This window comes from Leopardus geoffroyi, chromosome D4 (assembly GCF_018350155.1).
Source record: "Leopardus geoffroyi isolate Oge1 chromosome D4, O.geoffroyi_Oge1_pat1.0, whole genome shotgun sequence".
Taxonomy (NCBI): domain Eukaryota; kingdom Metazoa; phylum Chordata; class Mammalia; order Carnivora; family Felidae; genus Leopardus; species Leopardus geoffroyi.
This window is the reverse complement of record NC_059342.1, coordinates 46,509,223-46,536,452: the sequence shown is the minus strand read 5'-3', so window position 1 is coordinate 46,536,452 and position 27,230 is coordinate 46,509,223. Positions and strand designations below refer to the sequence as shown.

Here is a 27,230-nt window from a genome sequence, read left to right as displayed (position 1 = left end):
ATCCATCCCAAAATATGTATAGAGTGCTTACTACATCCCAGACACTGTGCTGGATCCTGGGGATATGAAAGGATTGAGACAGTCCCGCTCCTTACATATGGACTTAGCCTCTTTACTCTCATTCTTCTAGATTCCATTTAGACCCATGTACTTTAAACCAGCACATATTCCTTTATCATAACCGTTTAGTATCAAACTGCCACTTTCCTTAGTCATGTTTTTGTTCTAAACACACACTCTACATCAGTGCTTCCCAAACTTATCATGTTTCTTTTCTGCTCAATTCCAGACTAGGGCTTAAGTAAAATACTATACAATAAAAATAAGTTACTAGAAAAATATTTCGTGTGATTGAATGCCAACACAATGGCGATAAGCTATAAAAGTTTCTAAGTCATTACTTGCAGTTTCGGGACTTCTTTCCTTCCAGGTGGACAAAAGTTCACCGACCATCGCTGGTCTGTGGACTATTCTCTGAGAAGGACAAGCAGTGAGGACCTAAGCAAACTAAGGTTTCTGTTTTCATTTGTAAAACCATCTGCCTCTTAATTACCAAAGTTAAAAAGTTTCATGTGCTGGATACCTCTTCCGATGAGCCCCCATTGCCTATTCAGCTAACCACTTGCATTATTTTTTAGTTAATGTTTTTTCCAATCACCTCACTTTTTATATGGATACATTTTTTTTTTAATTTTTTTTTTCAACGTTTATTTATTTTTGGGACAGAGAGAGACAGAGCATGAACGGGGGAGGGGCAGAGAGAGAGGGAGACACAGAATCGGAAACAGGCTCCAGGCTCTGAGCCATCAGCCCAGAGCCTGATGCGGGGCTCGAACTCACGGACCGCGAGATCGTGACCTGGCTGAAGTCGGATGCTTAACCGACTGCACCACCCAGGCGCCCCTGGATACATTTTTTAAAAATGTCTACTCCATGTAAATAGAAAATCTGTTTCACTTACAATAAATAAGACGTAACTTACACTTACAATAAATAAGTGAATAATAAATAAGTGAAAATCTGTTTCACTTACAATAAATAAGACGTAACTTACACTTACAATAAATAAGTGAATAATAAATAAGTGAAAATCTGTTTCACTTACAATAAATACGGCGTGCAAAGAAGGGTTATGAATAAGTAGTTATTCAAGCCTAGGGAAAGAGAGGCGGTCGCCTGCTCCGAGGAGAACTTAAATCTTACTAATGTGGAACTAAAACTTCCTACTTGACATAATCAGAAAACTGAGAGAAAACTAAAGAGAGCTTTTACTCATTCTGCATTTCAGTGCTATGTAATCCTCTATTTATGTTTCCATCTAAAACCATTTTAAGGACCAAACAGTAGTCTCTCTATTCTTCAGAAAACAGGGCAATATTTTAACTTGCCCAATATGAGGGCTATTCCAAGTTGTCCACCACGTCTACAGTCACCAATCTGGGGGTCATAATCACACGGATAACTGAACGCAAGCATCGAATGTCACCGCTTCCTTTCCTTGGTAACCCTGTCATAGGGACTACTGGCGCTGTAGGCCATAGGCTTACTTCAATTCTGGAAGTAACACTCTCCTCAGGTCTAAACAGTCTTTATGAGATTTTTTTTTTTTTTTTTCAGCAGACCTCATGCCCAACATGGGGCTTGAACTCACAACCCAAGATTAAGAGCCTCATGCTCTTCGAACTGAGCCAGCCAGGCGCCCCTATGAGACTTTTGGGAGTCCTACCATGAGTACCCAACTAACCTGTATTTTCTTCCTTCTTCCAATAATGATCAGTTTCTTTTCCTGATGAGACAAGAAAAATCGTTTTTAAAGACTGTAATTCCCCCTCAGGCTCCTTTGTAGCTACAAGGAGAAAAATTAACTCTTACCCACTTATTTTTTACTGCTTTAAGTGACTTAATCATAATCCACAGTTTTTTAGAAGAATGTTTTGCATGGTGGATACACAAAAATATTTACAGAATCCACCAGCAGTTAGATGCCATGATTAAATTAGGCGATTCACAAAATTCACGTGGTTTTAAAAAAAATCATGATCCACAATTATAATATTGGTCATATCAGACAGACCTTAGAGGTTTGGCTTGCCCTCTCTGTTTTCATGTACCTACAACACTATCCAACTCTGAGCATTACTTTGACGTCAGGGAGCAGGAATTCTAAGGACAGAAGAAGAGTCATTTGGCCTGAGTTTACAATTCAAGTTGTGAATTCTCCGTTAATTACCCCTAACTAAACTCCAGACCCAGGCTGCTGTGTGCACTAGCTGCAAATACGCACAGTGTGAATATTTAAGTTTGTGTGATATTCCCAGAGACGTAAATATGAGCTGGATCTTTACAACAACGGAGAGATCCTTCCGGAGGCATCGCTTACCTAATGCTGACCTTTTATCAAAGAATTTTTTCCCCCAACTAACTGTTTCAAATAAATGCTAACCATACAGGGTCTCTTCTCTCCCTTCAGGATATACAAACCACAGAATTCCGATGACTCACCCCAAAATAGCTTATGAATATGCCAGGGGCGGAAGGGCATGCTGTTTGGTTCTCTAAAACTTCCTGCCAAACTGTAGAAACTGAACATACACAGATATTTGGGGACTAACTGTGAGTAATAATGAGAATTTAATCCCCTTTAGTCTTCTGAGTTAGCAACAGCTTGCCTAACATGTCCGGTTACATCCTGTTTGCTACGCATGTGACTCCTCAAAAAAATAATAATATAATATTAATAGCACAATGTTTCATTGTTAAGACTGCTATTATCTATGTCAATGGTTCTCAAACATTGGCAGCCATTTGTAGACTAAGGTCACTTCTTGGAAGAGCTATAAATTCGTGGCTTTATGAAACAAACATACTATTATTATGTTTTTGAAATAAAAGCCAGGATTCAAGGTATGGAATTTTAAGGCACCCAAGTCCTTAAAAGGGAAAGGCAGTTACGTATATGGATTAGAATCTTGAGTTTGAATCAGTTCTTTCGCCAGCTAGGCCACATTTTGCAGGTACTTGGCCTAAGTCCTAATTTCCCCATATGTAAAATGAAGAGAATGGTAATACTGTCCATATTTAAGGTTAGAATTCTAGGTCCATACGGTGAGGATTAAATAGGGAGCATCCCTAAATAAGTACTACTGCTAAGTAGCCCGATAAATAAATTATCTAGTGCCATCTCTTTTCACAAATAAAGAATCTGAAGACCAAAGCTATGAAGTGCCCTATGAACAGCCACTCACTCCTCACAGCAATGCCAAGGAAAAGCCCTATAAATGCTGTGGGTAAAAACGGGCTCTGAATCCAGTCAGCCCAAATTCAAGCCCCAGTTTTCATTCTTGCGAGCTGTATAACCTTGGGCAAGTCACTTAATTTTTCTGTGCCCCGATCTTCTCATCTATTAAATGTTAAAATAATATTTAAATATTAAAGTAATAGTAAAGTTTATTAAAATATAATTAAAATAAGAAGGGTATTATTATTAAATAATATTAAACTATTAAAATTATTATATTAATATTAAAATAATAATAGTATTTTTCTCACAGGGTTGTTAGGACAGCCTAAGAATGTAACATGTAATAGTGCCTGGCGTGTACTGACTAATCAATAAATACTACTACACCGATATGGAAAAGTTCTAGTTCTTCTAAAAACAGATTTTAGAGGGGCGCCTGGGTGGCGCAGTCGGTTAAGCGTCCGACTTCAGCCAGGTCACGATCTCGCGGTCCGTGAGTTCCAGCCCCGCGTCGGGCTCTGGGCTGATGGCTCAGAGCCTGGAGCCTGTTTCCGATTCTGTGTCTCCCTCTCTCTCTGCCCCTCCCCCGTTCATGCTCTGTCTCTCTCTGTCCCAAAAAAAAAATAAACGTTGAAAAAAAAAATTTTTTAAAAACAGATTTTAGAGTAAAATACACGTCCACAATGGCAGGCTTGAAAAAGCTATATCCATAAAAGCAACCCAAACCTAAAAAAAATAAAATAAACAACTCAAAAATTTATTTAATGCAATTTACAAGGTCATTGAAATACGTACAGATGTCTTTTCAGATTAAGGTATGTGTCTTCTTTAACCACGTTTAGGTGTCATATTTCCCTTCTCTTATCGAGAAAGGATACCAAAAAACAACTTAATATTTCAAACAACAGCCACAATTGTTCAAGAGTCATTTTGATCGGACTTTGAAAAGAATGCCGGTATCCAGTTGCCCTTGACATTTGTGGAGGAAGTGTAAGGCAATGGGAAAAACACCAGACCCCCCTTTCCAGTCTAGGCTTTGCCATCTAACAAGCTATAGACAAGCTACTCGATCTCTGAGTCGCCATCTATAAAATGGGGACAGCTTCTGCCTTGTTACACATACTACACGGAAACAAGTGTGAGACATGTTTCATAAATAGACTTTGTTCTATTTATATGCATGATTTGTTATGGTACTTTACCTGAGTAGTTTGTTCAAAACTGTTCTGCAATAGTTAAGCGTCAGAAATATACTTTCCTTTGCTTATTACATACTCAAAGGGCACAGAGACTCTCATTTTAAGGAGATGTGTAGAAGAGAAACAGGAGAAAACCTTTCAATCTCAGAGAAAGAAAGAATTTGAAACTTACCAGTATTGACACGTGACAAAGAGGCACACAAGACTATATACTTCTCCATCTCTTGACAATAATTCGTACCCATGATAGACGGTTAAGATGTATCTGTTAAAAGAATGGGCAAGGCATGAATTAAAGGATTTATGGTGTCCTAAATTATTTTAGGATTTATTGTGTCTAAATTGACACAATTAGTATGCCCTCATTGACACCACTTTATCCCTACTCCCACCCAATTAGTCCCTGATTTGAAAATCACTGACCCAGGCACAGCCATTGATGACCTCCGAGAGCTATACGCCTCTAACTGCTAGCACCTTAACAAAAGGTTTAAAATGGGACCGTGGAATCAATAAAGAATTTCTCCTAAACTCATCATTTGTTTTCTAAGCAATAGACTATACTTTGTCTTTGAATTGTCTTAAAATTCTGCAAGTGATTTCAATCCTGAATTGAAACCAAAAGGTCAAAGGACCATACTTCCCACCCTCATAGACGTCATTTCCAAAAGTGAGAGAGAAAAAAAAAAAAATATCTGCATGACCTTTGTACTCCATTTGTCTCTTGAAGCACCATAAAAACATGAGAAGGAACGTTTTGTGATGCGGGATGGGGGCCTGGACAGGTATGGCCCCTCACAGCTCCTCGCACCTCCCAGGAAAAAACCTGCTGAACAGAACTCTGCTTGAAGACTTCAGGGAGCATCACAGTTCAGGCTCCTCCCTCCCAGTCACACGGGACCCAACGATCAGATGGAGACTGGGCTTCAGCGTTGCACGTGTTTGCTGGCACAGCGTCCTCAGTACGTCAGAGCCTCACCTGACACTGACTCATTGCTGGGTGGAAAGCCAAGGCCTAATTGTGTTGGTCATATGTAACTTGCCACTTCCAGCCAAGTATTCCAAGCCCTTTCAGAAATAGTCCACCAACTTGCTTTCCCACTATACCCTGAAATAGACCCCACAGACTCCTGAATTCTCTTGCCTCCACGAGTTTACTCCTGCCTCTTCTGATGGCTCCCCCCCCCCCCCCCCGCCCCGCCCGCCCCTGCCCTTGCCCTGTTACTGCCGACCTCTGTGTCAAACTTAATGCAGAGGCTGGGAGGCTCCTCTTTGTGGGCTCTCAATAAATATTCATTCCACTCAATTCAGTCACTCTCAGAGATAAGAGGCAGCAAGGATTACCAGATTTCCTAAATACATCTGAAAACCCATTGCCTGGGGTCAGGGTGACAGGAGGTTGCTTCTTTACTGAAAAACCAATTTTCTCAAATGCACAGCAGTAAGCCTCAGTACAGATACTGTGTCTTACTCGAGCTTTATACAAAATTCAACATGTCTGTCACAGGAGCTTATGGCTTCCAAGGCAGAAAATCTAAATCCGTAACAAATTTCTCCCAAAGTAATAGATGGTTCAAAGAGTCGAACACAATGAAATACGTATTGGACAAAAATAGCAAAGAGTCAGCTCTTATTTCTTGATATTTCAAACCATATGTTCACCCATTTTCCATGGTAGATTCCTTGTCCTATTTGTTTGTGTACACACTGTGCCTGCCATGTGCCAGGAACATACATATTTTGGATTTTTTTTGGTCACAGAAATAAAGAACGGATGGGTATGGGATTGCGAGAAATCAGGAAAAGCAAATGAAAAAGGAAAGAAAAAAGAAAGACTAAACCTGTGGCCAATCAACATTTATTCTATGAACAGAAGCACTTTCGTATGATTTTTGTGTGAATTAACATCTTAAGTCTAAAAAGGAGCCTCTGGAGCCCAATTCTGTATACAGGGGAAGAAGAGACATAACACCTGAGCCTTGAACCCAAAAGAGTAAATTGGGAAAAGGAATTTTCAACACACACTGTTAAAAAAAAAAAACATACCAAAGTTATTTATGATAAAAGTGCTGGACATGTGGCCAAACAAAGCTAATTTACCCAGGACTGGCATATTCTACATTTCTATAATTCGAGAGGCAAGAGTACAATGTGTATATATATTTACATAAACAAGCCAATAAGAAAAAGTAGGTGGGCCTCAAAAAATTGGGGGGGGGGTACTTAAACAAAATAGAAAAGAGAGAATTTCAGGGACAAAACTGGGAAAGATGTTTCCCAGGTGCATGTGTGTGGAATGACTTAAATTAAGACAAACAGTCACCAAGGAGTGAGGAGGAGATAGACCCAGAGCTGTCCCTCCCCTTCCTGAAGAAATCAACGACTTTTTTTTTTTTTTTAAGTAGGCTTCCTGCCCAATGCGGGGCTTGATCTAACGACCCTGAGATCAAGAGTCAGATGCTGTACCAACTGAGTCAGCCAGGCACCCTGAAATCAATGAGGCTTAATTGTAGATGATAATTAGTAATATTATATTATAAATATTAATAATACCTGTTAACAAGTAACAGCTACAAATCCAAATTGGGTGGGAAAAGGATGGAGAAAGAGAAAAATGTTGAGAAAGATTGAGTCTGGCAAGGCCATTTGGGGATAACTGGGGAAGACAAGGGCTGTCTCAAGTAGAAGGCAGGTCTGTGGAGCCATACTTGGCCACTGGAGAGGGAACGGCTCTCTTCCGGGTGCATACCTAGCTCTTTTCACATTTATAAGCCAGAGAAAGTATTCTTATATATTACCGAATTTGTTGTTTTCCTTGCCAAATTTATCACCTCCTATCATGGTGTTAGCTTATAGCAGCTACTTAGTAAACAGTTGTTAAATGAAAAGAAAATCAACCAACAATAGAGACTCTGACACTGGCAGACTTTGCAAGCAGCTTAGGTGGGAGTAAGTTCAGCTCTGGTACAGGCTCTTTGAAAAAACCCTAACCCTGACTCTAAATTTGAGTCTGCCCTCGCATACCCTAAACAAGGAAATTCAGTAAGAATGGTCTCCCAACCTGGACAAAGCTAAACTCTTATCTATTCTCTGCACCTGTAACCGCTTGATTTATAAATAGTTTGCCCTTTTACTTGGCTTCACAGCCAGCTGCACAGCAGAAGAAATGCCTAAGATCACGTTGCTGTCGTGACTAATCTCTGAGAAGAACAGTCCGTAGATGAAAGGGAAAGTATCTCCAGAGCTGTCACAACCAGGAACAGGGTGCGCACCGGCTCCATGCACACAGTTGAAATGCAGACATCTCCTGAGATGTGACTTGTTGAAAGAAAGAAAAAGAAAGAAAGAAAGAAAGAAAGAAAGAGAGAGAGAGAGAGAGAGAGAAAGAAAGAAAGAAAGAAAGAAAGAAAGAAAGAAAGAAAAAGGAAAAGAGAAAAGAAAAGAAAAGAAAAGAAAAGAAAAGAAAAGAAAAGAAAAGAAAAGAAAAGAAAAAAGAAACAGTAAAAGCACTGAAAAGGACTGGGGCACCATGGGACAGAAACAGCACCAGAAAATAAAATAATTGACCAGTTTCTGAGGATTTTTGCACTTACATGACTGCTGTTACAGAATCTTAGTTAAAAATACACTGCCCCAATTAATCAATGCAATGATACATTACACAGCCACAGAATTATCATGATGCTTATATGGTAGCATAAAAAGTCCCTTATTTGTTGATCTGATGAGTACTTACCGACCTTCTCCTATGTGCCGGCTCTGCTTTATATGGAGGTGTGCACGAGGGGGTGAAAACAGGCAAAAATCTCTGGTATAATGTGCATGATATAATGCTATATCAAGGCCCAGGAAAAAAAAATCCAGGGCAGTAAAAATCCAGGGCAGGAAAGAGCTTTCGTGGCCTGGCAGACACAGTATTAAATCCCAGTTGTGTTCCTGACGTATATAATCTTCAGCAAGCAATCAGCTGCTCTTGCTGATTCCTTTTTCTATATTTATAATAAAGGGGCACATAATAGCTATTTTGTGGTATTCTTGTAAAGATGAAACAAGGTAGAAAATCAATCAGAACTGAATCTGACAATACAATGCCTTAGGTGTCCAAAGAAATCCTCCCAGGTGAGAATACCCCCCATTCACACACCCACACAAAAGTAACATATAAAGTAATTGTTTTTAGTGTAATGCATGGCTAAACATGCAAGCGTATCAGGGAAATCCCCAAAGGCCAGAAACAATGAGAAAACACACATGCAGAGAGATAAGCAGGTGCTTGAGACAACATTCCTCTCCTGGGCACCTGCCACACTACTCACATTGGACCCAGGATCAGGGTACCAAAAAGATGGGGGAAAAACCCGAAAGCTTGGATTCCTCAAAGATCACACTTCCAAAGGGGCATGGAGATACTTCCTTGTCTCATCCTTAGATCTGGTTGGAGAATAAATATCCAGAAAGCTACTAGCCATAATTCTGCACTCACACAGATTTAGGACCTTCTGGTCCCAGTACCTGTGTAAACCTTAAAAAATAAAAAGGTGAAAATTTAGATGAAAAGATTCTTGGTTTGCTGGTGCCTCTGTCCTGTGGCCCACTCCCTACCCCACCAGCACCTGACAGCAGTAAATATAAATTCTTTCTACAAGACACCTCTTTAAACTCCATCTTCGAAGCGTTTCCACAGATAAGGTGGCAAGGCACATGGTGTCTACACACAACAAAACCAGCCACTATGGATGAAAAATCCATAGAAGTAATAAACGTTAACAAGTAGTCGAAAGTATTAAGTCTAATAAATATTTCAAAGAAAGAAATTAGTACAAAAATACATAAAAGGGAACAAGATTTATAAAAATGGCCAGGCAGATTTGTTTAAAAGTAAAACTCCTAGAAATGAAAGATACAATCATTGAAATTAGCAATGTGCTAGGGGAGGTGTCCAGCCCATATATGGGGGCATGTTTATTTCTGTGCACTTATATCAATGAGCCTTATGTTTTCGTTGTTACTTTTAACAGCTTTTTTTTTTTAAATTTTTTTTTTCAACGTTTATTTATTTTTGGGACAGAGAGAGACAGAACATGAACGGGGGGAGGGGCAGAGAGAGAGGGAGACACAGAATCGGAAACAGGCTCCAGGCTCTGAGCCATCAGCCCAGAGCCCGACGCGGGGCTCGAACTCCCGGACCACGAGATCGTGACCTGGCTGAAGTCGGACGCTTAACCGACTGCGCCACCCAGGCGCCCCATACTTTTAACAGCTTTATTAGGTACAATTGATATACAAAGAACTGCACATGTTGAACGTACAATTTGATGAGTTCAGGCAGATGTAAACACCTCGTGGTATCCTCACCATAATTAACACCTTCAACACCTCCTAGTTTCCTTGTGTTCCTTTGGGTTTTTCTTTGTTTTGGGTTTGTTTTGCTTTGTTTTGATTTTTTTTTTTTTTTGTAGTCAGAACACCTACCATGAGGTGTGCCCTCTTAACAAGTTTTGAAGCGTGCGATCATTGTGTATCGTTTTGTTAACTACAGGTACTGTGTTCTACAGCAGATCTCTGTAACTTATGTACGACATAACTGAAACTTGGAACAATCACTCCTCCTTTTCCCCAGCCCCCAGCCCCTAGAAACTATTACTGTATTCTCTGCTTCTTTTTTTAAGTTTATTTCCTTATTTAGAGAGAGAGAGAGAGGTGGGGGAGGGGCAGAGAGAGAGAGAGAGAGAGAGAGAGAATCCCAAGCAGGTTCTGCACTGTCAGCACAGAGCCCGACGTGCCTCACGAAACCACAAGATCACAAACTGAGCCGAAATCAAGAGCCGGACACTGAACCGTCTGAGCCACCAGGAACCCCAGCTTCCAAGTTTTTATATAGATGTTTGTCACAAATTTAATAGTGAAAGAGGAAAAGAGTAAAGAGAGAAAGAAGAAGTAGAAGATGCGTTTTGCAATCTATCAAGCTATAAACTCTTACCTCCTGTCTTACAGAAGAAAAAAAAAGTCACTTCAATGCCTCTACTGTCCTAGTTATTTCCAATTCACTCATCTAAAAATTTCTGCTGGAAACCGGGCATACTTTCAACCTCTTGAGGAAGCAAATTGCTTACATTTACTACCCGATGTTTAAAATGCAATCAGTCTTGAGATGCTTGTCTGAGTTTGGTATTCCGTGCTGTGTTTAAAAGGCGGCGTGAAACATTAAATAAATAAATAAATAAATAAATAAATAAATAAATAAATAAAAAGGCTACGTGATCACATTGTCTTAGATCTTTTTCCAAAATACAGAAATGAAATTCAAATATTTTCCCTTCACACTGATATTTTACTCACTTTAACTCCCTCTCTGGACCTTTTGTATGGCATTCTCTCTTGGTCCTCGGATGTCTACACGTTTGTGCCTCGGGTTCATTACACTCAGCTGACCCACCACACCCCGGCCAGAACTTCAAAAGAAGCTGGGAACAGCCACACTTGTTCTAGCTGGAAGATCATCCCAAGTCCCTCCCTGTTTACTCTTGAGATGCTTGGGCCTTTCATCTCTAGTTCTCAGATTCTGGCACAATAACCCAGCTCTGACGTCAGGATCTAACCCTCCGGATTCCAGGCTGTCACTGAAATGTTTATGCCATGATGATTCTGTGGCTGTGCTCTCCACACTAATTGTACAGTTGCCACCGCCTTGAGTGAGAAATCTCCCTATCTAGGACGAGCCTTCAAATCCCCAGATGACGGGGATTTGGACATCTACTGTTTCTTTTCATACATCCCAGCCACACCTGGAAAGATTTATATCATTAGCCACAGTTGAAACAGGACTTTTAAATGATCCACTGTATGATATCATTGATTTTTTTTCCCTGTAACTAAAATAAAATCAACGTTCTTGTTACACTTTCAAGGTATATTTTTGTTATTTGTTTGTTGTTTTATTTTAGAGAGAGGCAAAGGGGGAGAGAGAGAGAGAGAGAGAGAGAGAGAGAGTCAGTCAGTCTTAAGCAGGCACCACACTCAGCAGGGCCTGATCCTGTGACCCCTGGATCATGACCTGAGCTGAAATCAAGAGTGGACCTGTCATCTGACTGAGCCACCCAGGCAGCACCTTCTTGTTACACTTTCAAATCTACTTCAGCAAAGTGACATGCCCAATATACGTGAAAAGTGGCCTTCTCTGAAGTTTTCTCAAGGGTTGGAAAATGCAAGGAATTACACCTCAGAACCCAGGGAAAAATTTCCCAAAAAATGTTTCTTACTCATCTTTCCCTACCAAATACATCATCCAGCAGTAGCCTCCCCCCACCCCCCCGTCTCTCTGTGCCTCACTCTCTCTCTGAATCTCTAGCTTATTGCTGCTTTCTAACTTCCATGCAATTATAAAAGAGAATGAGGAATATCACTATGAACTCATTTGAAACAACTTCCCAAAGACGTCGTGAAGTGACCGACAGCACAATGCATAACATCATATATATTATACTACCTTTTGTGTAACGAGTTATACATATACCTGCATATCTTTACAAAAAAAAAACAATAAACGAGAAACCTGAAAACAATGCCCATGGTTACCTACAAAGAGTAGGGGAACCGGGCGGAAGGAATATGCAAGGCAGTGACATTTCCCTGAGAATTCCTATTTTTATAGTTATGACTTGAAATCATGTAATTACATACTCAAAGAATAAACATAAATATAAAAAGGGGATAAAAAAGAAAAAACAAACAAAGCAAAGTGAAACAAATGAATCCAATGTTATTTCCAAAAAAGAAAAAAAAAAAAAAAAAAGGCCCATAATATTACAGGGATGGAACAACAGTGAAAGAACTAGCCCAAATCCCTAATGACCACAGTATCTAACTCTTGGCCTTGGGCCCAGCATAAAGTAGGGAGTGGAGAACAGCAAACACATTCTAAATTCTTATTAACAGGTTTGTGTTCTAATTGCATGGGCAAAAAGTTTCTGGAATTATTTTATATCTGTTATAGGATTTAGCGAATAAAGTAATGCATCGAGATTGTTGAGAACCATGGTTTTCTCACTGGGAAGAATGGGGAAACTGATACGAAACAAGGAAGGCAAAAACCCTGAAGGATACAACTGAATTGGTAGTATCAGTGTGGACTCCAGATATCTGTTTTTGTTTTTAATTGTTTTCTTTTGAGGGAGAGAGAGAAAGAGCACATGCACATGTGCACAAGCCGGGGAAGGCAACGTGTGAGAGAGAAAATCTCAAGCAGGCTCCACACTCAGCACAGAGCCCAACAGGGGGCTCAATCTCACAACCCTGGGATCAGGACCCGATCCAAAATCAAGAGTCAGATGCTCAACCGACTGAGCTACCCAGGTGCCCAAGATTTCATATATATATACATACACAGACACGTGTATATATATATATATATATATATATATATATATATATATATACACACACACACACACACACACACACACATATATACATACATATGTATATATGTCTACATATATACATACATATGTATATATGTATATATATGTTTCTATGTGCATGTGTATGTGCACATATATATGCATTTATGTGTGTGCATATGTATTTACATATAGCCTGTATTTTCATAATTTATATATGTGTATATGTATGGTGTGTGTATACATATAGATGCTGTCAATAGAATTCTATTCACAAAATGGCTTAAAGGCTATCACAGTAGTAATGAACACCCCTAGTGCCCAGATATTAATCTCAAATACCATTCCTCAATAAGGGAACCAAAAATCCTAGTTTCCTTGACACCAGACTTCATTTAACTGCTCACACTAAAACTTTTTAATTAACTTTTAAAATGAATAGCCATTACTAATGATTAAAGATCTCCAAATGCTCTCCATGTTTTTTTGAAAGGTATATAAAGACCCTCAACCTTTAATACTTTAAAATCAAATCAAATTCCTAGAGTACTTTGGCAAATAACTTATTAAAATCCTTAAAGAACCTTATTTTATCATTTGAAACAGAAATAAGCTGTTGATATGAGTTTACTGGGTTTGGGGATAGCAAAAATGTCAGAATGCTAGAAGACATAAAACTCTGTCTATATCTATGTCACCAAAGAAACTATTTAGGAAATTAACTTGTAAATAGAGTAGTCTTAATGTGGAAAACACATCTATCTTTTGCTTCAACAAACTTTTCCTAGATTAGATAGAAGTTATTCAGGAAGATCTCTGATCTACGAGTTAAGTCAAAGGTTTGTCATTAATGCTTCTTCTAACCTCCTTGAGAATAACTAAGTGAACAGTTTTTTTTTCATCGAAGACAGTTGACCATATAAGGAAGGTTGTACACCTTTGTTCACTCCAGGCGACCTCCTGTTTTGCATCCTATTTCACTTGATTTAACTTTTTGGCACTAAACCTACAGTTTTGTTCCCAGTAATAGCAGACTTAGCAGACTAGCCGATTATAAAGAGTGGCTTACCATAAACATGGTCTTAGCGTGTTCTTCTTTTAATGAGGTGTGACCTTGGGTTCCTTCATGGGACTTAGGTTCAGATGGCATCAGGAAGCAGCCCTAACTCGTCAGCAAATGACTCAGCCTGCTTCCTACTGATAAGGCCAATGAAGAAAGGAGTGGCCAAAGCCCCAAGGGGGGGAAACCCCTAATTGGGACGGACCCAAGACACCATCCTAGGCAGTTAAACCTATAGTCTACCCGGGATCTGACTACAGTCAGTTCGCCAGCCAGTCAGCGTGGGTGTCCTGAAAACTCAAAACAGGAAAGGCACCTGGATTTCATTCAGGTCTACTAGTTCATTCTTCAGAGATCAAAAGTGAGGCGAAGCGAATTGCCCAAGACTGAACAAAACAGTGGCACACCTGGGACTAAAACTCTAATCTTTGGTCTAGGTTCCAGAATTTTCTCTGGAACAGAATTTGTGTAATGCTCATCTTTTATGTAAGCTGCTTTAATCAGCTCATGGATATAATGTACACAAGTTATTAAATGTATATAAAGGAATTGTTGAGGTAAAATTGCCTATTTTTGAAAAACATTACAGATGAAAACAAAGGCAAGTGATGTAAAGGAAATGAACAAAAATGCTTAAAGCATGGCGCGTTAGCGCTGAAAACATACTGAAAGATTGTCTGCTTCAACGATTTTACAAGGAGTTTTTGTTACTGCTGTGTGTGGGGGGCGGGGGGAGTGGTGGTTATGTTTTGGGGGGGAAGGGGAGAGTGTTTTGTTGTTTTGGTTTTGCTTGTTTAGTTCACTTTAAACAGCGCCCCCTGAGGAACCTTTTTCATTCCCAGGGACTCAATCCGTTTGAAAAGCTCCGTCTACTTCAGCCCCGGGTTTTCTTTCAAGGGAACTGAAGGCCAGACACCGAGGTCTTTCCGTGAGAAGCAGAGACGTTACTTAATGAAGTAACGGAATAAAAATACTGTCTTCATCCGTTCTTACTAGGCTGCAAAGGGAGACGGAGAGAAAGGGGAGGAAGTGGGGAGGGGCATCTATCCTCTGTGCCCCTTGCCCGGAACCGTGTGTTGCGTCCGGAACCGTGTGTTGCGTCCGGCCCCGGGCCAGACCCGCAAGCCCAGAGGCCGAGCCGGCGCGGACGCGCAGCCACACAGCGCCAGGGACGCCGCGGCCTCCTGGAGACTGGGAGGAGGTAGGAGGTGGCCGGAAGGCTGGAGATCCGCTCCGCTGCTCGGGTGGGAGGAGGAGCGCAGCAAGGTGCGGGCTCATTCAAGAAGCCAACATCTGGAGAGTGAATGCAATACTGCGGGAGGCTGCAAAAGCAGAAGATCGCGTCCCTGCGGGGATGTAGTTTACGGTCAAGTTGGATCGCTGGGGGGGCGGAGGGGCGCGCGCGAGTGCGCGCGCGAGCGGGACGGGGGTTGGGGGGCGCTAAGAAAGAAGCCCCAGAGGCAAATTCTTAGGAGAATTTTGTTGAGCTAGTCCAGAACTAGTTGGTATATATGGATATCCTGCTGAACTGGTAAGACACAATGCAATCTTCAAAGGTCTTTTTGCAAAAGATGTCTGCCCGTTACGAGGGTTTCAGAAATACCAGCCTGCGTCACAATTGCTTTGGATGATGAATTAAAATGCCTTAGATCCAAATGTTAATCTTGATCCTGGGGACCGTGAGAATCTAGCTTGGTGCTTCGATTTAGTAAATAACTATGGAAGTTAGTTACATGAAAGAATCATAAGATGGCAGGGTCATTAAAAAACCCATCAGGCTCAGCACCTTTTTTCCCCCCCCCAAAGTTAAATATATTTAAAACAGTCAAAGCAGACCTTTATTTAAAGTTAATACCTTCTCAGGTATATTAATGACTCATTAATCGCTTATTTCACACAACACATTTTCTTTTTTTTTTTTTTAATTTTTTTTTTCAACGTTTATTTATTTTTGGGACAGAGAGAGACAGAGCATGAACGGGGAAGGGGAAGGGGCAGAGAGAGAGGGAGACACAGAATCGGAAACAGGCCCCAGGCTCCGAGCCATCAGCCCAGAGCCCGACGCGGGGCTCGAACTCACGGACGGCGAGATCGTGACCTGGCTGAAGTCGGACGCTTAACCGACTGCGCCACCCAGGCGCCCCATTCACACAACACATTTTCACTGACTACCATGTTCAAAGTAATGAAGGACAATCTACCAAGGAAAGAGAATAGTAGACAGCCCATTTACTTGTAAATCAATGCACCATTATAGGCCAAAGTGGAGATAAAAGTTTAGTGTGTGAGGGGCGCCTGGGTGGCGCAGTCGGTTAGGCGTCCGACTTCAGCCAGGTCACGATCTCGCGGTCCGTGAGTTCGAGCCCCGCATCAGACTCTGGGCTGATGGCTCAGAGCCTGGAGCCTGTTTCCGATTCTGTGTCTCCCTCTCTCTCTGCCCCTCCCCCGTTCATGCTCTGTCTCTCTCTGTCCCAAAAATGAATAAACGTTGAAAAAAAAAAATTAAAAAAAAAAAAAAAAGTTTAGTGTGTGAAAAAAAAAAAGCTTATTGTGTGATAAAGAAGTTTAGTATGTGATCAAGTTACTATAAAAAAAATTAATAAGGAAAGGAAAGGTTATCCCTTAATATGATATGAAAATGAAATAATTAGCAAAAGTCCTGTTTGTGCTTTTCATCACACCATACTCCTAAAGTTAATTCAGAGAGAATGAAGGATAAAGTATTTTTAAAAATCATTAATCAACATGAGGTAAATTTGAGTATATATTTACTATTTGAGAATGGGAAAGACTAAGTAAAATCTTTGAAAGAAATAACAATAAAAGCCATTGATAGGCTTGACTGTAAAAATGTAAAAGTTCTTTAGGAAAAAACAAATGAAATTAGAAGAAAAAGAAAAATATTTACCAACATAAGACACACAAAATGTTTATATCTTCACTATAGACAAAATATTAACAACTCAGTGAGATGAGCCCTGAAAGAGAAAGTTGGTCACACATTATAATAGGCAAAAACTTACAGTTATGGATATAAACATTTGAAAAAATATTTCAAAGAACACTGAAACATAATTCATTCTCACAGAAAGTTAAAAGAAAAAAAGAAAACATGTAGTATTTCATACATCAATTTATCAAAAAGATTGCATTTTAGTATTTCATGCTAATGAAGTTGAATTAAAATAAGTGCTCATTTTCTGGAAAAGGAAAATAACTTCTGAGGGATAATTAAGCAATAGATACTAAAAAGCTTACAAGTATTCATACTCCTGAACACAGTAATTCCATTTTAGGGACTTATGCCATGGAGTAGTCATAGATTCACACAAAGATTTTTAAAAATAATAATTGTTGCTCAATGGCTTGGGAAATGCATAAAATAAAATGTAAATTGTAAAAAGTAGGTTACAATAGCCACACCAAAGACTGCAGGAAATATTCCCAGGATATTGAACGGTCATCACTGGGTCATGAAATTATGATTGATTTTCCAACATTTTTATAAGGAACACGAATTACTTTCATAACCAGAAAAATAAATATTATAAAATGGAAAGCAATGTAAAAGAACAAAAATAATCTATCCAACATTCTCAGGAAGCCAACTACTATAAAAATTAAAAAGGAAAAACTTTTAGGGGCACCCGGTTGGCTCAGTCGGTTAAGTGTCTGACTCTTGGTTTTGGCTTAGGTTGTTTTCTCAGTTGGTGAGATCGAGCCCCACATTAGGCTCTGGGCTGACAGCTTGGGATTCTCGCTCCCTCTCTCTCTTTCTCTCTCTCTCTTTCAAAATAAATAAATAAAAACTTAAAAAAAATTTTTTTAAATAGCAAAACTTTTAAATTGACTCTCTAAAGTATTATGCAACTTAAAACTAAGGATTTTTTTAGCTTAATCCCAGAGACAATAATTATTTTTACCATAATAAATCACAAGTCTGTCATCACCATCATCATATATTATTAGTATGTTCCTTCAAATAAGTGGCTTTTATGATTTCTAGTGACTTTTCACATTATTTTTGCATAATTATAACACAGGGAACTTGTTAAAATATGAGATAATGATGTAAATTTGAATATATTGACTATATTAAAATTGAATATATTAAAATTGTGAATTGACTATATGAAATATATATTGAATATATTAAAATTGTTAATTTTGTTAAGTTGTGATAATGGCATGGTTTGTACATAAAACAGTCTTTTAATTAGCAATGCATACTGAAGTATTTATGGGCAAAATGACACAATGTCTGGAATTTGCTTAAGTGCTCTAGGCCTTCCTCACACACAAAAGTGAGGGTCAAAATGAAACAAGATTGCAAAAATATGTATAACCCTTGAAGCTGGATGATCGGTTCATGAGAACTTATACATTTTTCTCTACTTTTGTGTATGCTTTAGATTTTTCACAATTAAAATTTTTTAAAAGGCCAATGGAATAGTTTGGGTAGCTACCAATAAATACTTTTCTCAGATAGGAAAGAACATCATCCAAAAGAAATCCGACAGAATGACACATTTGAAGGCAGCAGAATCTTTCCTCAGTACTTTGTATCTTGTTCAAGTGTAAAATACCACTTGTTTCTGAGTTGCCTCCCCTCCACATCCCCCATGTTCTTCTCCTCTCTATTAAAAATGTTTGCCACTACATGAATACTAGCAGTGGGTCAGGAACCATGGTGAAAATGTTTTAAAATCTCAATAACCTAAATGCGGTGTAACGTATTTTTTAAAACCATGTTCTCTAATTTATATATTTTTAAAAAGTAATAGAAGCATATTACTCCATTTCTATTTTTTAAATAAGTCAACATTCCCATCAGTTATAAATGGAAATAAAAATGTCTTTGTGGGGCGCCTGGGTGGCTCAGTCGGTTAGGTGTCCGACTTGAGCTCAGGTCATGACCTCACGGCTCGTGTGTTCGAGCCCCGGGTGAGGCTCTGTGCTGACAGCTCAGAGCCTGGAGGCTGCTTCTGCTTCTGTGTCTTCCTCTCTCTCTGCCCCTCCCCCACTCACACCCTGTCTCTCTCCTCAAAAATAAATAAACAATTAAAAAAATTTTTTTAATGTATTTGTATAACTGTTGCCAATGTCAATCTGCAAAAAAGTGCCATCCCCAGAATTGGCCCTACTGTGCTATATTCGGTAAAGTGTTCCTTATTGCTAGAGCAGGGAGCAAAGTTTGGGAGGACCATTTAGATGAGATGGACTGCTGTAGATCTCTTGTGTTCTTCCAATTTTTTTCTTTTCTCCCGCTACAGATTTCAGATGGGAGGTAGTACAGAAACATATTATTACAGAAAATGAAACCTCTTACTTATGAAAATCTTTCATCACTTTAAAACCGATGTGAGACTTCCTCCATATGGCCGAGTGGACTCTGTCCCAGAGTCTTTAGTTGGCCTGTTTTAGTGCTGATACGCAAACACAATGGGACTTGAGGCCATCAGGTTTCTTTGATTCTAACACATCCTCATAGTCCTTACCCATCTCTGAACTTCTGGCTCTGTGACCCACTCCCATCCTTGGCTGCCACACCACCATAGGTCTTGATGTTTATAAGTTTTTCCCCTTCTGCAGTTTCCCCCCAAAGGCCTTGATTTACCATGCTTTCGGTTATTCCCTTTTGCCTTAACTTTAGTTCCAATGCGTTCTACATGCCCGCCTCCCAGTTTTTTTTTAGCTTTCCTACTTCCCTGCCCCTCCTCCAGCCACTCAAACCACAACCCAATATAACTCAACGTAAGTATCTGATGCTCCCAGGGCTACGGGCTTGTGATATCGCATCTACCAGCCCTACGCACTTGATTCTCACAACATGTCACTTTGAAAAGTATTATAAAAGATAGGCTGATAATACGTATTCTCTTGGGGTGTTTTGACCATCACCTTGGTCAGAAGGAAAGGATGTGGGCTTCATGTACAGTTGTGGGAAAAATGACACATATATTTTGAAAGTAGGACTTTCCTCATACTCGCTCAATGCAGATACTGCTTCCTGGTAATAAGGAAAATGAGTAAAAACTTAAACTTGAGGCTAAAACCAAAAGCTTCATTTGAGTCAGTATTTTCTAATTTGCCAGAAACCAATCTTACACCAGAAGAGTGGACCAGATTGAAAAAGAACTTTACTTTGAATTTCACTTAATGTCCCTCAGTTTGCATTTAAACATTGTGTAACTGAAAATATTTTCTTTCCAACTCTTCACCTATTCCATGAAACACCTTTTTACTGTGGACTACTCTAGTCAATACAACCAACATTGCCTAGGCATCGGTTATGTTCAAAATACTGAAAATATAAATGTGTCATAATAATCAGAGCTCAGTTATTGAGTGCTTACTCTGTGCACGGCAAGTGTCGAGTATTATTTAACCCTAATGGCAAAACTCTGAGGCAGAGGGCCTATTCTTTTCAACTACTAAACTGAAAATTCCTTCTCAAGCTAAAAACCTTAGAGATCAAAGTTTAGAGATACTCTAAAGTATTATCAAAAAAAATGAGTTACATTTTTAAACGAAAAAATGACATAAGAAACACATACAGGCTGGAGGCAAAGGTACTGGAGACCGTCTCCCACTTATGCAGAGTCTGAGTTCACAATGGGCCTTACCATTGATGTCCTACTATAAGAGTTTCATTGTTTGTTAGCATTTCTTCCAGGAGTATGGGAAGGTGTGGGGATAAGAGGAGAAAGGAGAGAAAAATAGAATTAAATTTTTTCAGCTGCTCTGGGGAGAAGTTGGTTAAGGGATAATTGCAAATGACTGGTTTGGTCAAGATTTTGAATTCACCATAATCTCCAAGATCCAGATATATATAGATATAGATATAGATATAGATATAGATATAGATATAGATATAGATATATAGATATATATAGATATATATATATACAACCTATATATATATAACCTATATATATATATACACACACACACCTATATATATATATACACCTATATATATATATACACACCTATATATATATACCCACACACCTATATATATATACACCTATATATATAGGTGTGTGTGTGTATATATATATATATATATATATATATATATATACTTATATATATATCAAAGTTGGAAATTAAGCTAGAAAGCATCCACTTTTGGCCACCTATAAAAACTAAAGGCTTTCTCTACATTATCCCAATTAGTAATTACAACTATACGACGTAGTAGGTTTTCACATTCCTATTTTATAGATAAGGAAACCAAGTCCCACAAAGATAAAGTAATGTGTTGATGCATCAAAATTGTGATATCTCGGGGGTGGGTAGCTGAGAAGCCTCAAGGAAAAATTGAGTTTTGAGCTCAGGTAGGTATGAGTTCAAATCAGAGCTCTGATACATTCTCGCTATGTAACCTTGGACCAATTCCTTAACCTGTCTGAACTTCTGTTAACTATAAAACAGATGGGGCGCCTGGGTGGCTCAGTGGGTTGAGTGGCCGACTTCGGCTCAGGTCATGATCTCGCAGTCCGTGAGTTCGAGCCCCGCGTCGGGCTCTGTGCTGACAGCTCAGATCCTGGAGCCTGTTTAGGATTCTGTGGATTCTGTGTCTCCTTCTCTCTCTGACCCTCCCCCATTCATGCTCTGTCTCTCTCTGTCCCGAAAATAAATAAACTTAAAAAAAAATAAAAAATAAAATAAAATGGAAAGAATAATGCCTATTACATAGAAATACTGTAATAATTAAATGAGGTAACATATGTGAGGTAGATGATAGTTCTTCAAATGATAGTTTGAAATGATAGTACAGATTATATTTCTTCAGATTCCTACCCAATGTGATTAATGTAATAAAGGGAGAATCTAGGTCTGTCTCACTTGGGCCACGAATTTCCCCCAAATGGCAGTCGCTGTGCCCTAGAGTCAAAATGTAGAGAATGACAGAAAATAAGATGAAGTATATATGAGGTGTGGCCAAAATAAGGAGGGCCAGAGAGAGCTATTCATATTGAATGATACCATATCAAAGTTTCTTTCATTTCAAACAACGTAAACCACATTTTGAAAGGAATTTATTGGAAAGATATGGGATGAAGTACCTCACAAAACCAAAAAAAAAAAAAAAAAAAAAAAACAAAAACAAAAACAAATAATGAGACTTCTCACACAATGACTGCCTCACCAGTCATAAAGGCAGGTTGGATAATCTCTTCAGATACTGCCATGGCAATGAAGCCTCCCATCATTTTCCCTTCTTAAGATACTCCCTAGGATACAGGATCCTGGGAGAGAGTGTCAGCCTGTGTTGGGTCACATACCTGTTCCTTGGTCACCTTGAGTGGTAGTCTGGTACACTTCAAATGACAGGTCCTAATTGGGAAGGCATGATTCACCAGGGAAAATTGGGGCCCTGTTAGAGAAGGAGTATGGACAGGTGAAAACAACTGGGTCTACAACAAAGTATATGTGGGTGGTGCGAGAAAAGGCACAGGAGGAAACCTCTTTTATATCATTGATCAAAATGTTTTACAAATGTTCCTTTACCTGGGGGTTCCATGACAGTGTGGACTTCTTGAGGGCTAGGGGCTACTTTGAATATTTGTCCTCAGTGTTGGTCACACAGAGAGCTCTCAATAAATCTTAGACTCACAGAAATTTCCTAATTCACCGCACAAGTGTCACCATGGAACCATTATTGGTTGGATCCCATAAACAAAGGAAGAATATTCATTTACACAAATGCTGCATATAGATGAGTAATATTCAGGATGAGAGGATGAATCTAAATAAATTTGCTAAAAATTATAATAAAGTTAATAAATAATTTAATAATAAATTAGTTAAAACTTCACATTTTATTCTCTAGAATTTGTGAGTAATATAAGTGAGAAAGACTGGGGTTCCTGGGTAGCTCAGTTGATTAAACGTCTAACTTCGGCTCAGGTCATAATCTCACGTTTCATGAGTTCGGGTCCTGTGTTCAGCTCTGTGCTGACACCTGGGAGCCTGGAGCTTCCTTTGGATTCTGTGTCTCCCTCTCTCTCTGCCCCTCCCCGCCTCACACTCTGTCTCTCTCTCCCTCAAAAAAAAAAATAAATATTAAAAATGTTTTTAATATATATATGAGAAAGAAAAAGATCTTAAAAGTCTGGTAACCAACAATAACAACTTTTATTGTGTACGTTGATATGCACAAAAAATTTATTCCTGGCTAGTTTTAAAAGAAAGTTGAAATTTCATTTAAAGAACGAATGTGATGCATCCAGAAAGAGGCTGTTCCTTTACTTCCATCCATGGAGAGGTGATGACATCCTTTATCAACTACCACTCCCCAACAACCTGCAACTCTGAGTTGTTTTCTCACAGGAGCATGTGTGTACATTGATTTTCTCACACCTCTTGCCCATTCCCCTTAGTGAGTAAGACGATATTTCAGAGGGTTAGAGACATAGTTTAAAATGTTGGGATGCAGTCTAAAACATGGGCCTTAAAACTATATGGTTCATGTGGGAATCCAACTCATGTTTATTGGCCCTGGACACTAGTAACTGATAATAAATGACTTGCCTTTAGGGATGTTTGTTTTTTAAAACCTGATAGGAATGAGTTTTAGAGTCCGAATTTAAATGAAAATTTATAAATACTATTGGAAATTGTTATGATTATTTTTATTTCAAATAATCACAAAGTGATCTTTCATGTAATTAAATAATGAGTCCATTTTTCTAAGAAAGTAGAATTTTTTCTTGTCAACTTTAGATGATCTGTATTGAGTGTGGGACCATTATAGGTTGGTGTATTTAGCATCATGGCTCCAAAATGTACAGGAAAAGACTTTAAAAACTAGAAAGCAGGAAGAAAACTCTCCCTTTTCTGTCATCAAACAAGATAGTTGGCAAGCTTCCAGAATCCATCCCAATACCCCTTTTCTTCTTTCTTCTTTCCACCTGGTCATTGGGGTTTGAAACATTGCCTTGTAAAAAGAAAAGACTGTTCATTAGAAATGGAGGCATTCCTTTTTTCTAAGTGGAAAATCTCAATTAATCTACAAACCATCAATTTAATGGGGTTCCACAATATGTCAACAATGAAGCTAAAGGGTATTTAGCCGTTATCACAAAGTTGTGAATGAAAGGATCGTGTGATAATTGGAAAAAAAAAAAGGGAAGTGTTCAAATAATGGTACTTGTCACCTTGAATTTCGGGGCGGGGGGGGGCAGTTATAAAATGCTCTTGCTACTTTATGCCTCCCTTCAAGTGTGAAGCAGGTAAGGAGAGTGGCCCTCTTTCTTACTGATTGCAGCCCTAAAGTAGAAATGGTCAATTGACTTTGCTTAAACTAACAAAGTCACCTCTCAACTAAGGGTAACATCATAAATTCTTTCTGTCAGCAATGGTTAATTTTAATGTGTCAATCTGGGTAGGGTGTGGTCTCCAATTGTTTGGCCAACCACCAAACCAGATGTGATACTGTGAAGCTATTTCTTAGATGTGATTAATGTTTAATCAGTAGACTTTGAGTAAAGCAGATTACCCTCCATGATGTGGGTGAGTTTTGTCCAATCAGTTGAAGGCCTTAAGAGCAAGGACTGAGGTTTGGGGATATATATAGAAACATATGCTATTGATCTGTGTCTCTGGAGAACCCTGACTTCTACAACATCTTAGAGTGTTTTCAAGGTTTTCAGAAGTGCAAAGTAAGTGACTCTCCTTTTAACATTTAAAATGGTTTGAATAGATGATTTTCTTCTGATTCCATATTTTATAAATCTATAAATAGTGCCATATTTTCTCTCACTTTCTTGTTTAAAACCCACAAATGGCTTCCCAGCCCCCCCCCCCCAATCCTTAGCATGGTCTACAAGACCCTGTGCAACCTGCCTCAGATAAAAGGTTCATCTAAGAAGATTACTGGCACGAGGTATGTGCCCAAATCATTTCTTCCTGTTGGGCATGAATAATCAGTGGAACAAGGGATGCCTCAGTCTGTCCCTTGTGAGCACAGAATTAGAACACTTAGGCATAGATGCTCTTAATAGCCTCAGTGGAATATCTGAGTGGATTGTCCTATCACTTGCTAGAGATTTCTGTCCAGACAATAGGGGCCTGGCCTCAGACACAGACTGCTGTCTACTCTGAGAACTGCTAACTGCCCAGTGACAAGGCTTTATTCATGGGCACTCATTTCTCCGGACTCCATGTCCGTAACTCTTATCGGTTTTGACAATACAACATTCCTATAGGTGGGTTGCAATACTACTGTCCTGTTTTCCTAGGGTACACATGCTGACCACTTTGATGGAAACTGAGAAACATCCTAGTGCCTATTAATTAATAGACAGGACATCTTTGTCTCATTAGCAGCACATTTAAAAATCTATCTCTTAGGTTATTGCCACGGAAGTTACCTTACATCTACTTTGGATCTGTTTTTATTTTCTTCAGTTTGAGTGAGAAATGTTTTCTAACACAGTCCTTATGTAATCTGAGGGTAATGTTCCCTTGTGGGATTTAGAGCTCCCTGTGCCCTGATTAGGTGGTCTCATTCCTGAGTAATATGGCCATGTGGTTTGTCCCTATCTTTGAGTCATTCAGCACCCTGTCCTAAACCTGTCTAATAACACTCTGTTGTCAAAATATTGGAAGAACTTAGATTATTCCATTCGAACCCCTCAATAAGCATGGTGTGGTGCTTACTTTTTGGGAGATATGTTGATAAAATGTCCCATAACAGAAGCAGAGATCTATAGAAATTTCTGAATAAAAACTAGTAATAAAATGAACGTGTGGAAAGTTGCAACTACACCCACAGCCATCAGGGCTGCTACCATATGTCAGGGCTATACCACACACACACACACACACACACACACACACACACACCCTCACCATCACCACCATCACACCAACAACAAAAGAGGACAAGGAAAAGGGACAAATATCACATAATCTTAATCAATTATAATCACAGGAGGAAACCCTGACCTAATTAAGCAAAATCTGAATTGTGTGGCTGTAAGTGTTAAATGTATCAACAGAAGGAAGAAGGACCTTGAAAAAGAGAAGTAAAAAAGCAAGAAGTGGTCAGTGTATCTCATGTATCATCCAAGGGGAAGTACCTTGAATCTTGAGCTTGGAAATTCCATTTTTCTAGGCAGATAATAAAGGTAATAGCTTCCACCCATATAGTTCCTACCCTGTGCCAGGCAAAATTCTAAGCAATATGCATTTACTAACCCATTTACTATGCATAGCAGCCCATACGTAAGTACTGCTCTTCTCCCCATTTTCAGAAAAGGAAAACTGAGGCACAAAAGATTTATTTATTTCACTGGCTCAAAACCAAGAGTAAAGCTGGACTTGAATCTAGATAACCTGTCCCCAGGATCAGTTCTCCAATATTAGAAGAGTAAAACTGGAAAAGACTGCTTCCCTTTCTATTTAGGAAGCAAGAAGAGAAAAGTAGCATTTGTTGGGCAACTGCTAATTTCTTAAGATCATGCCCGGAGTTTTATATACATTACGTTGGAAACAACCACATGAATCAAACCATCTGCTCCCTATTTTATAGAGGTATAAACTAAGCCTCAGAGAGGTCCCTGGAGAATCAAGTACTTTCTCAGGATTACCAAGAACTTGTCAAAATCAAAGCCAGTATTGGTTTCCTTTCATTCATCTTGAAACTAAGCAACAAACACGTTTAGAATGTATTAAACGGACCCTGGCAAGAACAGACTTTGGCTCATCTGTTTTTTTTGTTATGGACCAGTTGATAACACACACACACACACACACACACACACACACACACACGAGAACAACAAAAACAGGAAGTTTTAGTTCGGCTGTCTCCTGAATTGGTCAAATTTTGTCGAGCATGGCTTAGTTTAGTAGATTCCATTCTACTGACTATGTGTTGTGTTTAATGAAAAAGATGTCTCAGAATCTGCAGAATTGAGCACATTTTAAATCACTCCAATTGTTTGGTTAACAGCACAAAAACTTGTTTAGGTGTAGGAAAGAGATATAATCAAAGTTACAATGGAAGTCAAAGCTGGAGCCAAGATTAGCATCCCATGAATCTCTTCAAGTATAACGACTTATCCAGCGACATTTCTTTTAAGCAAAGTTACATTTTCTTTTATTTTTAAAAAAAAAATTTTTTTTAACGTTTATTTATTTTTGAGACAGAGAGAGAAAGAGCATGAACGGGGGAGGGTCAGAGAGAGAGAGGGAGACACAGAATCCGAAACAGGCTCCAGGCTCTGAGCTGTCAGCACAGAGCCCGACGCGGGCCTTGAACTCACGAACCTCAAGATCATGACCTGAGCCCAAGTCGGACGCTTAACCGACTG

General features: G+C 39.2%; 1 long non-coding RNA gene across 11 annotated transcripts in view; it reads right to left on the bottom strand.

The window, feature by feature from the left end:
* Positions 1-27,230, bottom strand: part of LOC123593686 — a 139,699-nt gene that overhangs the window by 11,272 nt on the left and 101,197 nt on the right. For 3 of the 11 annotated variants that reach the window (XR_006710455.1, XR_006710447.1, XR_006710451.1), the window contains exons 1-3: positions 5,145-5,324; positions 4,613-4,705; positions 1,745-1,786 (exon numbers count right to left, since the gene is read on the bottom strand). This is a non-coding gene — a long non-coding RNA (uncharacterized LOC123593686). Of the gene's footprint in view, positions 1-401; positions 475-1,744; positions 1,787-4,612; positions 4,706-5,144; positions 5,325-27,230 lie in introns of those variants that run through there. The other 8 variants (XR_006710449.1, XR_006710453.1, XR_006710456.1 and 5 more) reach the window with 6 other exon arrangements.